This window comes from Gossypium hirsutum, chromosome A08 (assembly GCF_007990345.1).
Source record: "Gossypium hirsutum isolate 1008001.06 chromosome A08, Gossypium_hirsutum_v2.1, whole genome shotgun sequence".
NCBI lineage: Eukaryota > Viridiplantae > Streptophyta > Magnoliopsida > Malvales > Malvaceae > Gossypium > Gossypium hirsutum.
The window spans coordinates 116,882,467-116,897,050 of NC_053431.1; the positions used below are offsets into that span (position 1 = coordinate 116,882,467).

Below are 14,584 nucleotides of genomic sequence, written 5' to 3' on the forward strand. Positions count from 1 at the left end.
CGGCCCCCGTAAAATGTAAAATTATTTTTAGGCCCTTAAATTTTTTTAAAAATTTTAAATTAATAAAAGTAAAATTACACTTTGGCCCCCCTAAAATTATAAAAATTCGTTTTAATCCTTTACAAATTATAAAGATATAAACTATAAAAAATTAAAATTTCATCCGGCCCCCTAAAACATTTTTCGGTACATAAAATAGATTAAGGTGTTAGGTATGAAATTTAATTATGAATGTTCATTTACTAATATAAAATAAAAATGCATGGCAAATCAGATGTGTAATAGTAGTAGCTACAATAGATATAAAAATTATCTTCTCAGAATTTAGCCTTGTAGCCGTACCATTTGGCAATGAAAGCCATTTAAATTTGTGTAAGCACTACAGCAAAACTGACTTTTAGCGGCATTTTTTTAGGCCTTTAGCGGCGCTTTTAAGTGCCACTAAAACTATTAGCGGCGTTTTTGCAAGCGCCGCAAAAAACATCGCTTTTCCCACAAACGCCGCTAAAGGTCATAAAAATAAAAAAAAATATATTATAAAATATTGTAAAAGTCCTAAAAAATATAAAAAAATTAAAATTCATTATCAAAATATTGAGAAGAAGAATAATCTATGATATAAATACATCCCGCCAAATACCGCACTTATCATACTACACCAGAAATCTAACAAAATACAAATAGAACAAAATAAGGATGAATGAAAGACATTAATGATATATAAAATCATTGTTTCTAATGCATATGTAGAAATCAAGCCATGGTGTGCACCAAGGATCCGGCTCTCGTAATAGCACCAGGCCTTGATCAAAATAATAATACTGCGTTTGAAAAGATGATCTTTTCCAATTAGCTGGTCAACCTGAAAAACAAACAGTTCAAAAGAAGTCATATGTCAATTAAACTTGCCACCTGTAATATCCCGAATTAGGGCCTAATCAGAATAGTGGTTTCGTGACCACAAATTCGAGATAGAAATAATTATTTTATAATTATTTTGAGGTTTATGATATGATTGCATGATTGTGTGAAAATTTCGTAATGAAATTCTATGCCTAAAGTGCTTAAATTGAAAGTAGGGACTAAATCGAATAAGTTGCAAAACTTGCATTCTAGAAGTTTTTAGTATAAAATTGTTTTGGAATATTAATGAGGAGGTCTTAAATAGCAATTTGACCAATTTTAAGTTCATGGACAAAATTAGGACATGGAAGGAATTTTTGGAAAGTTTAGTAGTAAGGGTATTTTGGTCATTTAGTTATTAAAATGAATTAAAAACAAAATTAAAAGCCAATTTTTGTCCATCTTCTTCATTAGGCCGAAATTTCAAGGGTTCTCCATAGCTAGGGTTTGTTTCAAGCTTCCAAGCTCCATAATCAAGAAAGACGTGGAATCGACCTCAATCGAGGAAAAGAAAAGATTGTGGACTAAATTGCAAAATCTTTGTATTTTGGTACCAAGGTAAGTTCATGTGTAAATAATGTAGCATAATTGTTATTTTTAAGTTATTGATGTTAATTATATGTTATGCTAAATTTTATTATGAAATGTATGCTTTGTGGTTAATTTCAAATAATATGTAAATTATGTGAACTACTTGTTAAATATAATTGTTACCGAGTATTGATTTCGGCATTCTACGGAAGACGGCAAGGATAAGTGTTCGAGGAAAAAGCCTGTTTGAACCTTAGGAATAGATTAGGATACAAGTGACATGTCACTAGGATGGTTGAGCATCCGAACTCGTTGAGTTGAGTCCGAGTTCACTTATAGATGCGAATGTCCGAACTCGTTGAGTTGAGTCCGAGTTCGTGAGATGTAACTAGGCATCCGAACTCGTTGAGTTAAGTCCGAGTTCACTCATGGATGCGAACGCCCGAGCTCGTTGAGTTGAGTCCGAGTTCACTTATGGGCGGGTTACATGATTGCTTGATTGAATATGTGGCACTTATATGCAAATTATCCATGTATCTGAATTATATTCCGATGTGTTCAACGGGTAAAGTTCTACTCAATGGAGGAATATTCGAGATGTAAAGAGAAGTATTGGTGAGTGATGTGAAATGGATATTTTGGACAGGTATGTATTTAACCCTCGGGTTGAGTATTGATACAACCACTATAAGGTAATAAGATAATGAAAAATGATCAGAAATGTGATATGTGTTTTAGTGATGTATGCTAATGTTGATTAGTATAACTGTTTGTTATGTTACTTATTATTTGCATATGAACTTACTAAGCACTTATGCTTACCCCCTCCTTCTTACTCATTGTAGTTTTGGACAAGCCAACTCAGGAGTCGGGATAGGTCGAAGGCTCAGTCACACTATCCGGAAGACTTTTGGTAAATGGCTTGTAAATTTAAGTATGGCATGTATAGCAATATACCTATTTTGTGTAAATGATCTTATGGTATGGTTGTGGAATGGTTGAGGAAATGCTTGATAATGATAAATTATGAAAATGGTTAGTGTAAATTATGTTTGGTGTTAAGGAAAACTATTAAGATACTTAGTGCATAAAAACTCATAAAAATGATGAAATTTGCCATAAACAGAATACTGCAGCAACACTGATGCGAGTTTGAAAATTTATTAAAAATCATAGCAACTGAATTTGGTGATGGAATACATATCAAATTTAAGCTTATTATGTCTAGTTTCACATGAAACAAATGAAACAGGTAAAGGAATTATATGTTAGAATATATTTGAATTTTAGTGAAACAGGGTCATAGCAGTTTTTGAATCCCCTGTTCTAACTTTAGAAATTCATTATAAATTATAAAGATATAATTAGGTGGTATATTTTATATCCTCAGAATCCTTATTGAGTCTAGTTTTAGTAGAAACAAATCTCATAGTCATATGAATTTTTTACAGAGAGAAATGTTGTTCGTAGTAAACAGAGGTCAGACCAGTCGAGTCCTGAAACAGGGGTAACTTTAACTAATAAAATGTATTAATTGGCCCAACCAAAAATTCTAGAAAAAATTTAGTAGATAGGTATATGAGTCTAGATTCAGGGAAAATTTACAGATCTTGATTTTGAGTTTCGTAACTCAAGATATGATTTTTCTTGTGACTATGAAGCAAGTAGCTTAAAAGCTGTGAATGTAGAAACAATAATCCAAAGTTTTAAATATGTTAAACTAAGCTTAGTAACACCTCATACTCGACTCCGGCGATGGTCTCGGGCGTGGGGGCATTACATTTAGTGGTATCAGAGCAGGTTTAGTCGGTTCTCGGACTACGTGTTGTATGTACGGATTTTGCTATACATGCCATATGTATGAATTGTGATAGTGTGACGACTTCTGACATTTTTAACAGATTTTTATATAGTAAATGGATCCCGATCCAGCTGTGACAGATGAAGTAGAGAGTAATGCGCCAGCTCCGGCTGAAGGAGCAGCGCCGACTGAAAATCCACCTCCTACTGTTGGTCAGGGAGGAGGAGAAAGGGGTCGGGAAGCCTTTCTCCAAATGATGAGTGCATGGTACACTGAGTTCGTTCGTACGAACCCAAATGTACGACCTCCCCCACCTTCCCCAATTCCTCAACCTGTACCCCCGATGCCTCAAGGTATGGATATGATAAAATTTCACAGAACCCCTGTTGACAGAATTCGTAAACAAGGGACTGAAGAATTTAGAGCAAATATTGATGATGATGCAGAGAAAGCAGAGTTCTAGCTTGAAAATTCTATCCGGGTATTTGATGAATTATCTTGTACACCTGAAGAATGTTTGAAATGTGCTACATCTTTGTTGAGAGATTCAGCCTATAATTGGTGGAAGACTTTGATTTCGGTGGTGCCGAAAGAGAGGGTAACCTGAGAATTCTTTCAAGAAGAGTTTCGGAAGAAATATATTAGTGAAAGGTTTATTGATCAGAAATGTAAAGAGTTTCTTGAGCTGAAGCAAGGTAATATGACAGTCTCAGAATATGAAAGAGAGTTTGTTCGATTAAGTAAGTATGCTAGGGAATATGTTCCTACAGAAGCCAAGATGTGCCGACGATTTGAAGACGGGCTTAACGAAGACATTAAAGTATTTGTCGGAATCCTTGAACTAAAAGAAATTGTAGTACTGGTTGATCGAGCTTGCAAGGCTGAAGAACTACTTAAAGAAAAGAAAAAGGTAGAGGCTGAGACTAGAAATTGGAAGAAAAGACCGATGAGCGGTTCATTTTCACAGCAACCTAGAAAGTCAAGGAATATGAATCCTCGTTCCCAAGCTTCAGCTGGGCAATCATATGGGAATTATAGGAAGCAAAATGTGGGTCCTAAATCCCAGACTACTTCGGCAGCCAGTGTAGGGAACTCGAGATTTGTTAAACCTGAGTGCCAGCGGTGTGGTAGAAATCATTTTGGTCCGTGTAGAGCAAATGAATGTTTTCGATGTGGTTCTCCAGATCATTTTATTAGAGACTGCCTAGAGAGAGCTGAAAAAGAAAAATTTCAGAATACAAAAGCTAGTGGTGCAGACTCGAGAGGAAGATATTCGAGAAAAGCTGGAAATGAAACAAGCAGCAAGAATGTAGCCAGAGATTCAGCAGCTAAATCTGAAGTAAGGGCTCCAGCTAGAACTTATGCCATAAAGGCACGTGAAGATGCTTCCTCACCTGATGTGATTACCGGTACATTTTCTCTCTATAATGTTAATATTATTGCTTTGATTGATCCCGGTTCTACTCATTCATATGTATGCATGAAACTGGTGTCTAGTATGAATATACCTGTTGAGAACACAAAATTTATGATTAGAGTGTCAAACCCGTTAGGCAAATGCGTGATAGTTGATAAAGTAAGCAAGAAATGTCCTTTAATGATTCGGGATCATTACTTTCCGGCCAACTTGATGTTGTTGCCGTTTGATGAGTTTGATGTTATTTTGGGTATGGATTGGTTGACATTGCATGATGCTAAAATAAATTGCAAAGAAAAGATTATAGAATTAAAATCTGGAAATGGTGAAACTCTGCGGGTTGAATCAGATAAATCAGAGGCATTATCTAGTATGATTTCTTCGATGTCGGCTCAGAGATATTTGAGAAAGGGTTATGAAGCTTATTTGGCGTATGTAATTAATACAAAAGAAGTTGAAAAGAAAGTTGAATCAGTGCCGGTTGTGTGTGAATTTGCGGACGTATTTCGAGAAGAATTGCCGGGTTTGCCTCCAGTCAGGGAAGTAGAATTTGGTATTGATTTGATACCGAGAACAGCTCCGATTTCGATTGCTCCGTATAGAATGGCACCAGCAGAGTTGAAGGAATTAAAGTCGCAGTTGCAAGAGTTGACTGATAAAGGTTTTGTGAGACCGAGTTTTTCACCTTGGGGTGCTCCCGTGTTATTTGTGAAAAAGAAGGATGGTTCTATGAGGTTGTGTGTTGATTATCGGCAGTTAAACAAGGTGACAATCAAAAACAAGTATCCGTTGCCAAGAATTGATGATTTGTTTGATCAGCTAAAAGGAGCGACATGATTTTCAAAGATTGACTTGAGATCTGGGTATTACCAACTGCAGGTAAAAGAGTCGGATGTGCCTAAAACTGCTTTTAGAACAAGGTATGGTCATTATGAATTTTTAGTTATGCCATTCGGATTGAAAAATGCTCCTGTTGTGTTTATGGATTTAATGAATCGCATATTTCGGCCATACTTGGACAGATTTGTTGTGGTGTTTATAGATTATATTTTAATTTATTCAAAAGATGAGACAGAGCATGCTGAGCATTTGAGGATAGTTTTGCAAACGTTGAGAGATAAGCAGTTGTATGCTAAGTTTAGTAAAAGTGAATTTCAGCCATTGTTGATTGGAAACCACCGAAAAATGTAACTGAAGTTAGAAGTTTCTTGGGGCTAGCTGGGTATTATCGGCGGTTTGTAAATGGATTTTCTATAATTGCTGCTCCTATAACTAGATTACTCCGAAAGGATGTTAAATTTGAATGGACGGAAGAATGTCAACAGAGTTTTGAAGAATTGAAAAAGTTATTAACAGAGGCACCAGTGTTAGTACAACTCGAATTAGGTAAAGAATTTGTGGTGTATAGTGATGCTTCTCTAAATGGTTTGGGGTGTGTGCTCATGCAAGAAGGAAAAGTGGTGGCATATGCTTCGAGGCAGTTAAAACCTCATGAGAGGAATTATCCTACTCACGATTTGGAATTGGCTGCGGTGGTGTTTGCTTTGAAAATTTGGCGACATTGTTTGTATGGTGAAAAATGTCGGGTATATACCGACCACAAAAGTCTTAAGTACTTGATGTCACAAAAAGACTTGAATTTGAGACAGCGAAGATGGTTGGAGTTATTGAAAGATTACGAGCTTGTTATCAATTATCATCCGGGAAAAGCGAATGTGGTTGCTGATGCTTTGAGCAGAAAGTTGTTGTTTGCTTTGAGAGTTATGAACACTCAGTTGAAAGTGTCAAATGATGGTTCGATTCTAGCAGAGTTAAGAGCAAGGCCGATGTTTTTACAAGAGATTTCTGAAACTCAGAAAAATGATCAAGATTTGCTAGCCAAAAGAAAACAGTGTGAAGCTGATACGGGATCAGATTTTAGAATTGGTGCTGATGGGTGCTTAATGTTTAAAGATCGGATTTGTGTACCGAAGAATGAGGAATTGATTCAAAAGATCCTACAGGAAACACATAGTGGTTATTTCTCGATTCATCCGGGTAGTACGAAAATGTATAATGACTTGAAGAAAATGTATTGGTGGAATGGAATGAAAAGAGATATATCAGAGTTTGTGTCCAAATGCTTAATTTGTCAACAGGTGAAAGCTGAACACCAAGTACCTTCGGGATTACTTCAGCCTATTATGGTTCCTGAATGGAAATGGGATCGGATTACTATGGATTTTGTTTCAGGATTGCCATTGACTCCAGGAAAGAAAGATGCCATCTGGGCAATAGTTGACAGATTAACTAAGTCGGCTCATTTTATCCCGGTACGTACGGATTATTCTCTTAACAAGTTGGCTGAACTGTATATTAGAGAAATTGTTAGATTACACGGAATACCATTATCGATTATTTCAGATAGAGATGTTTACCTCGCGATTTTGGCAAAAGTTGCAAGACGCGTTAGGTACGAAGTTAAATTTCAGTACTGCTTTTCATCCACAAACTGATGGACAATCAGAAAGAATAATTCAGATTCTTGAAGATATGCTTAGATGTTGTGTATTGGAATTTCAAGGAAGTTGGGAAAGATACTTACCGTTGGTGGAATTTGCTTACAATAATAGTTATCAGACGAGCTTGAAAATGACACCTTATGAAGCATTGTATGGTCGTAAGTGTCGAACGCCTTTGTATTGGACTGAACTCAAGGAAAATCGATTTATGGAGTTGATCTAATAAAAGAAACTGAAGAAAAAGTGAAGGTAATTCGAGATTGTTTGAAAGCTGCTTCAGATAGACAGAAATCTTATGCAGATTTAAAACGAAAGGACATTGAATTTCAAGTTGGTGATAAAGTATTTTTAAAGGTGTCTCCGTGGAAGAAAGTCCTTAGATTTGGACGGAAGGGCAAATTAAGTCCGCGTTTTATTGGGCCGTATGAAGTAATTGAAAAAGTTGGACCGGTAGCATATCGGCTAGCATTACCACCTGAATTAGAGAAGATTCATGATGTGTTCCACGTATCTATGTTACGTCAGTATCGTTCGGATCCTTCACATGTAGTTTCACTGACAGAAATTGAACTACAACCAGATATGACCTACGAAGAAGAACCGATTAAGATTTTAGCTCGAGAGGTCAAACAACTAAGGAATAAAAATGTTGCACTTGTGAAGGTGTTGTGGCAAAGGCATGGAGTAGAAAAAGCTACATGAGAATCCGAAGAAACTATGAGAAATCAATACCCACATCTGTTTACAGGTAAGATTTTCGAGGACGAAAATCCTTAAAGGGGGAGAGAGTTGTAATATCCCGAATTAGGGCCTAATCGAAATAGTGGTTTCGTGACCACAAATCTGAGATAGAAATAATTATTTTATAATTATTTTGAGGTTTATGATATGATTGCATGATTGTGTGAAAATTTCGTAATGAAATTCTATGCCTAAAGTGCTTAAATTGAAAGTAGGGACTAAATCGAATAAGTTGCAAAACTTGCATTCTAGAAGTTTTTAGTATAAAATTGTTTTGGAATATTAATGAGGAGGTCTTAAATAGCAATTTGACCAATTTTAAGTTCATGGACAAAATTAGGACATGGAAGGAATTTTTGGAAAGTTTAGTAGTAAGGGTATTTTGGTCATTTAGTTATTAAAATGAATTAAAAACAAAATTAAAAGCCAATTTTTGTCCATCTTCTTCATTAGGCCGAAATTTCAAGGGTTCTCCATAGCTAGGGTTTGTTTCAAGCTTCCAAGCTCCATAATCAAGAAAGACGTGGAATCGACCTCAATCGAGGAAAAGAAAAGATTGTGGACTAAATTGCAAAATCTTTGTATTTTGGTACCAAGGTAAGTTCATGTGTAAATAATGTAGCATAATGGTTATTTTTAAGTTATTGATGTTAATTATATGTTATGCTAAATTTTATTATGAAATGTATGCTTTGTGGTTAATTTCAAATAATATGTAAATTATGTGAACTACTTGTTAAATATAATTGTTACCGAGTATTGATTTCGGCATTCTACGGAAGACGGCAAGGATAAGTGTTCGAGGAAAAAGCCTGTTTGAACCTTAGGAATAGATTAGGATACAAGTGACATGTCACTAGGATGGTTGAGCATCCGAACTCGTTGAGTTGAGTCCGAGTTCACTTATGGATGCGAATGTCCGAACTCGTTGAGTTGAGTCCGAGTTCGTGAGATGTAACTAGGCATCCGAACTCGTTGAGTTGAGTCCGAGTTCACTCATGGATGCGAACGCCCGAGCTCGTTGAGTTGAGTCCGAGTTCGCTTATGGGCGGGTTACATGATTGCTTGATTGAATATGTGGCACTTATATGCAAATTATCCATGTATCTGAATTATATTCCGATGTGTTCAACGGGTAAAGTTCTACTCAATGGAGGAATATTCGAGATGTAAAGAGAAGTATTGGTGAGTGATGTGAAATGGATATTTTGGACAGGTATGTATTTAACCCTCGGGTTGAGTATTGATACAACCACTATAAGGTAATAAGATGATGAAAAATGATCAGAAATGTGATATGTGTTTTAGTGATGTATGCTAATGTTGATTGGTATAACTGTTTGTTATGTTACTTATTATTTGCATATGAACTTACTAAGCATTTATGCTTACTCCCTCCTTCTTACTCATTGTAGTTTTGGACAAGCCAGCTCAGGAGTCGGGATAGGTCGAAGGCTCAGTCACACTATCCGAAAGACTTTTGGTAAATGGCTTGTAAATTTAAGTATGGCATGTATAGCAATATACCTATTTTGTGTAAATGATCTTATGGTATGGTTGTGGAATGGTTGAGGAAATGCTTGATAATGATAAATTATGAAAATGGTTAGTGTAGATTATGTTTGATGTTAAGGAAAACTATTAAGATACTTAGTGCATAAAAACTCATAAAAAGGATGAAATTTGCCATAAACAGAATACTGCAGCAACACTGATGCGAGTTTGAAAATTTATTAAAAATCATAGAAATTGAATTTGGTGATGGAATACATATCAAATTGAATCTTATTATGTCTAGTTTCACATGAAATAAATGAAACAGGTAAAGGAATTATATGTTAGAAGATATTTGAATTTTAGTGAAATAGGGTCATAGCAGTTTTTGAATCCCCTGTTCTAACTTTAGAAATTCATTATAAATTATAAAGATATAATTAGGTGGTATATTTTATATCCTCAGAATCCTTATTGAGTCTAGTTTTAGTAGAAACAAATCTTATAGTCATATGAATTTTGTACAGAGAGAAATGTTGTTCGTAGTAAACAGAGGTCAGACCAGTCGAGTCCTGAAACAGGGGTAACTTTAACTAATAAACTGTACTAATTGGCCCAACCAAAAATTCTAGAAAAAAATTTAGTAGATAGGTATATGAGTCTAGATTCAGGGAAAATTTATGGATCTTGATTTCAAGTTTCGTAACTCAAGATATGATTTTTCTTGTGACTATGACGCAAGTAGCTTAAAAGCTGTGAATGTAGAAACTATAATCCAAAGTTCTAAAAATGTTAAACTAAGCTTAGTAACACCTCATACTCGACTCCGGCGATGGTCTCGGGCGTGGGGGCGTTACACCACCCTTGATATTGCTATAGGAATTAATGCATGGAGAGTGATGGAGATGGGATTGGGGATTCCTCAAGGCTGCAGCAGTAAATTTAAGCAACGGTGTGGGAAAAGGTGAAATGAGAGATTTTAGACTAAATCCAAAGCATTAATTTCTATTAAATGAAAACAAACAAACAAATATAATTGTTAAAGAAACATTAATTTCTCTTAAATCCGGTAATATTCGAACTATTCCATTATTCAGTGCATTCAAAGTTTCAGAATAGAGAGATGAATACAGTTAGCAGTAGGAAGCAAATACAGACAATTACCACATTTTCAGTCGTCGTAGCTATAAACTTAGCTACTGAATTCATAAATCGTGCCTGCCATTTGCAGCCCAAATACGCACACACACACATATATATATTTTAAAAAAGCAGCACTTTATAGTGTTGGTTGCAACCAAAGAAATTCAAACATACCATCAAAACCCTCCAAGATGCAAGGGTTGCCAGAATCTTCAGTGGCCTTCAAAATTTCTGCTCGAGCTGCCAGTAAGCCATAGTGCAAATAACTGTACACAAGAAAGCCATAAGTATACAACTAAAATATAAAGATTATACAAATGACTAAATAGAGACCTGTCTGATAAGACTGCTTAAGGAATCACAAGCCATTAAGATTTCTCTTTATATTCAATTTCAAATCATTAACAGAATCTTATTTTGTTAAAATGGAGGGTACCTGTGTACATAGAGGTAATATTTTGATCCCTTGAGATACATTTCATTTACATAATTTTCCTGTCCAGCTGGTAAACTTGGAGCTCTTGAAGCAGCATTCTTGGAGATGGCATACGCCATTTGAACAGATCCACCACCAAGATCAACTATGCCAACTGTGTCTTGATATGTCCTTCCCAAATTCCCTAGTAGGTAATTTATTGTCACCTATAAAAGAAGATGGAGGTTAAGAAAGTCCAAATTAGGTCCATTGGCTCCATCAGTAGGAAAAATTACAACGGATCCTAGCCCTAACAGCACGTAAATACTTTATTCTAGTTTCCCTAAGTTACCCCAGAGAAACCCCTCGGATTTATCAAAAAGTTGGCTCCGGCACCACCATGAAAGCATCTCAAGCAAGACTAATCATGTTGACCAGTTATAAGATTAAAATATCAAGCAGTCCTTGTACTTAGTCAAAAGTACAATTTAATCCACTTAGTCAAAAGTACAATTTAATCCACTATATTACAGAATTGAGTCCTTCAGTCTTTTCCATGTTTGACATTGGAGAAATAAGTAAAATTGATAGCAATGTTAACGGGAAACCATCTAAAAGCTAGCATAGACCCCCGAAATCTGACAAAAATATTGACCTCTAGATGGAACTGAAGTAGCAACATTTTTTCAATTAAGAACATACATATTGTCGGATTTCAACTCATGTACAACTCATGTACTATGTAAGATTTGAGAAGAAAAGTCCACATCAGCATTTAAATAATTTTACATCAATATTGTTATCAATTTTACTTGTTTGCGCCTATATCAAATGTTTAAAGATTAAATTACTCGGTTCTATAATACAAGGATTAAATTGCATTTTAGCTATAATATAGGGACGCCAAGATACTCTAACCCCAGTTACAGTATGCAAAGTAAAAGCAAAGTATAAAAGTACAAGAAAATTCAGCATATCATACCCACTCATAAGAACCTTCTTGAGAGCCGTCTAGAATTTTGACCCCATTTGCCTCGGATTTAAGGGTGCTTCTACTTTTCAAAAGTTCCCTAACCTAAATACATATTTAAATTGCACTAGCTTGAGGAAATGGTAAAGTAAATGCTGTGGCCATAACAAACATGTATCCGAAAATAAAATTACCGATTGCAAATTTTATCAAATGCCTCGCCTCCTAATGCCCTCAGACCAGCAGTTGCCTATACAGATAGCCCCATTGTTCAGCAAATTAAAAGGCTTAGAATGCATAACGCATGAACGTAATACCTACCCCAACTCTCACAACAGTCTTTGATCGTAAATCTAGCGGAACAACACTTTTTGCCTTGTCAAGAAGAGAAGTTAATGAATTTGCAGCAGCCTGTGGATCTTTTGCATAGTAGCTCAAACCTGGTTTAAGCTGCAGCAAAACAACCCACATAAAACTAACTAATACTTGGACAAAAACCTCCATAAAATTGAAGAAAATGGTCCACAGCACACAAGTAAAATGGTACCTTGAAAAGAGATCAAAGAATTGATGTTTTGAACTCTTTTTTTTTTGTTCAATTCAAGTAAAATCCTTTTCTAGAGGATACAAGTTAAAATCCTACCTTACAATATTTGAGTCAAACTATGTCACAATTCACAAATATCAAATAAAGGTCACAATATTCTCAACCCCTTTCAACTTACGTTTAGAGGAAAGAAAAACAAAAACAATAATCATACAAATAAAGATTACTAGTTGTCAGTTACTTTTGTTAGAAGTAGCTTTCTAGTGTCTATTCGTCTGGAATGTTTTTTATTGAATATTTTATGAATTATGTTAAATATTACTATTTAAATACACTTTTTTACGAATTATTTATTTTTTCAACAAGTTTGACAATTAAGGTTCCATTTCCTCGATACTTTTGCTTCTTAAAATCTCGCTATAAAGTAAACCTAAAAAAAGTTACGATTGATTAAAAATGAACAAAAAAAATTCAAAATGTAACACTAAAAGTAACATCATGCAATTTGTTATCTATCAATGTTTATTTAATAATACTTCAAAAACATTGTTTCTCTTGTTAATCTAGCGTACAGCAAACCAACTAGTTACCATTAGCAAGTTTTAAAATTACGATCAAAGCAGGCGAGTATCAGACTAACATTTCAAAGGAAAATAATTTAGAAAAAGAAAGAAGGAAATTGTAAAGAAAAGAATGAGTTTATATAAGGAAAAATATGGTTATTAGAATCCTATGATTGTTGGAATTGTGACCATTCGATGATTTGTTACCGTTTACTTAAAAACGCGTCTTATAGGGCGCGTTTTTACTCTGACATGAATAGATAAATTTCAAAATTTTCGGCATATATCAACAAATTAGCCTAATTAAATGGGTAAAGAAATTCTGTAGCTAACAGAAAAAAAAGGTCGACAAATGTACGTACCTCTTACAAAACAAACACAAAATTTCACCTCTGTTAACTTCCTCCTCACTTCTTATTGTGTTTGCGTGAATCGATATGACAATTGAAAGCTCCCACTCTTTCTAATTTACACAACAATTCATGTAATATTATAAAATCATTAAAAAAAGTTGATAAAGAAAACTGATAACAACGGAATAAAAATCCCAGAAAGTGTGAGGACGAAGAAGAGAAAATTTTGAAAAAAGAAAGGATATTTGGGAAGGAAGAAAACCGAGAAGCAAAATCCCGAGAAACAAACAGAAAACAGTGAGATTCAAATATTAATTTATATATAAAATAAACATAAAAAATAAAGAAAATACACTAACTCACCTATCAGCTCTCCAATGAAACAAAGATGAACAAACCAAAGAACGCCATCGAAAGTTAATATTATATAACCCCCCCAAAAAAAGAGTTTAAAATCAATACAAATACAGAAACCTTTATTTATAGTAGCATTACATTGAACAACTTCAAACTTCTTTTTCTATGATAAAAAAAACGTATATATAAAACAATAAATGGAAACACAATAAAAAGGAAAGCATTACTAAGATTTCCGACTTACCTTAAACGGAAATTCATTAGCCATTGTTGATCTTTATCCATTGCTACATTCGCCATCACTCGAAGAAAAAAAACACAAAACCCCTAACTTTAGGCTTTTCTTCGTTTCCCGCTCTTTGAAACAAAGAGATGAAAAGAAGACAGGAAAAAACACTGACTCAGGTACGAATAGTGGCAAATTTGAAAACTCTTTCCATGTTTGATGCTCTCCCGCGGAGATATTTTAGGGTTTGGGTTTTTCATTTTTTTTTAAATTGAAAAAACAATTATATTTTGTTTGCTATCCCTGGGTCTAGCCCATATTTCAAGAATATAAATACTCTTCTTGGGCTACAATCCAATAGTGTCCAACCTATTTGGGCCTATATTCGGTTGCAATTTAAGTTTGATCCAATTATACATTAACATTGATTTAATGTGTAATTGTATACATGAATTTTAATTTGGTGCAATTTAAGTTTAATTCGTTGCCTTCTATTCAACCAATTATGGTAAGTTGTTGATACGGCAAAGTAAAAAATTGACATTTGGCATGCATTTTTCATATCCTAAAACATAAAATGAAAATTACACAATACAACTATTATTAATTTCTTGATAATTTT

At 34.6% G+C, this 14,584-nt stretch overlaps 1 non-coding gene across 5 annotated transcripts; it reads right to left on the minus strand.

Annotated features, from left to right (window-relative positions):
• Positions 1–566: 566 nt before the first annotated feature.
• On the minus strand, positions 567–14,223 carry LOC107926938 (uncharacterized). 5 transcript variants are annotated; one of them, XR_005899835.1, is made up of 8 exons: positions 13,981–14,223; positions 13,389–13,489; positions 12,238–12,366; positions 12,111–12,166; positions 11,929–12,021; positions 10,968–11,173; positions 10,251–10,797; positions 567–912 (listed from the first exon to the last, which is right to left on the minus strand). It is a non-coding gene; the product is annotated as an uncharacterized protein (transcript). The 5 variants fall into 5 exon arrangements; XR_005899834.1 differs by having other exon boundaries at positions 567–862; positions 10,706–10,797; positions 13,981–14,215; XR_005899837.1 differs by lacking the exon at positions 13,981–14,223 and adding an exon at positions 13,743–13,874 and having other exon boundaries at positions 567–862; positions 10,706–10,797.
• Between the last annotated feature and the right edge of the window lie 361 nt (positions 14,224–14,584).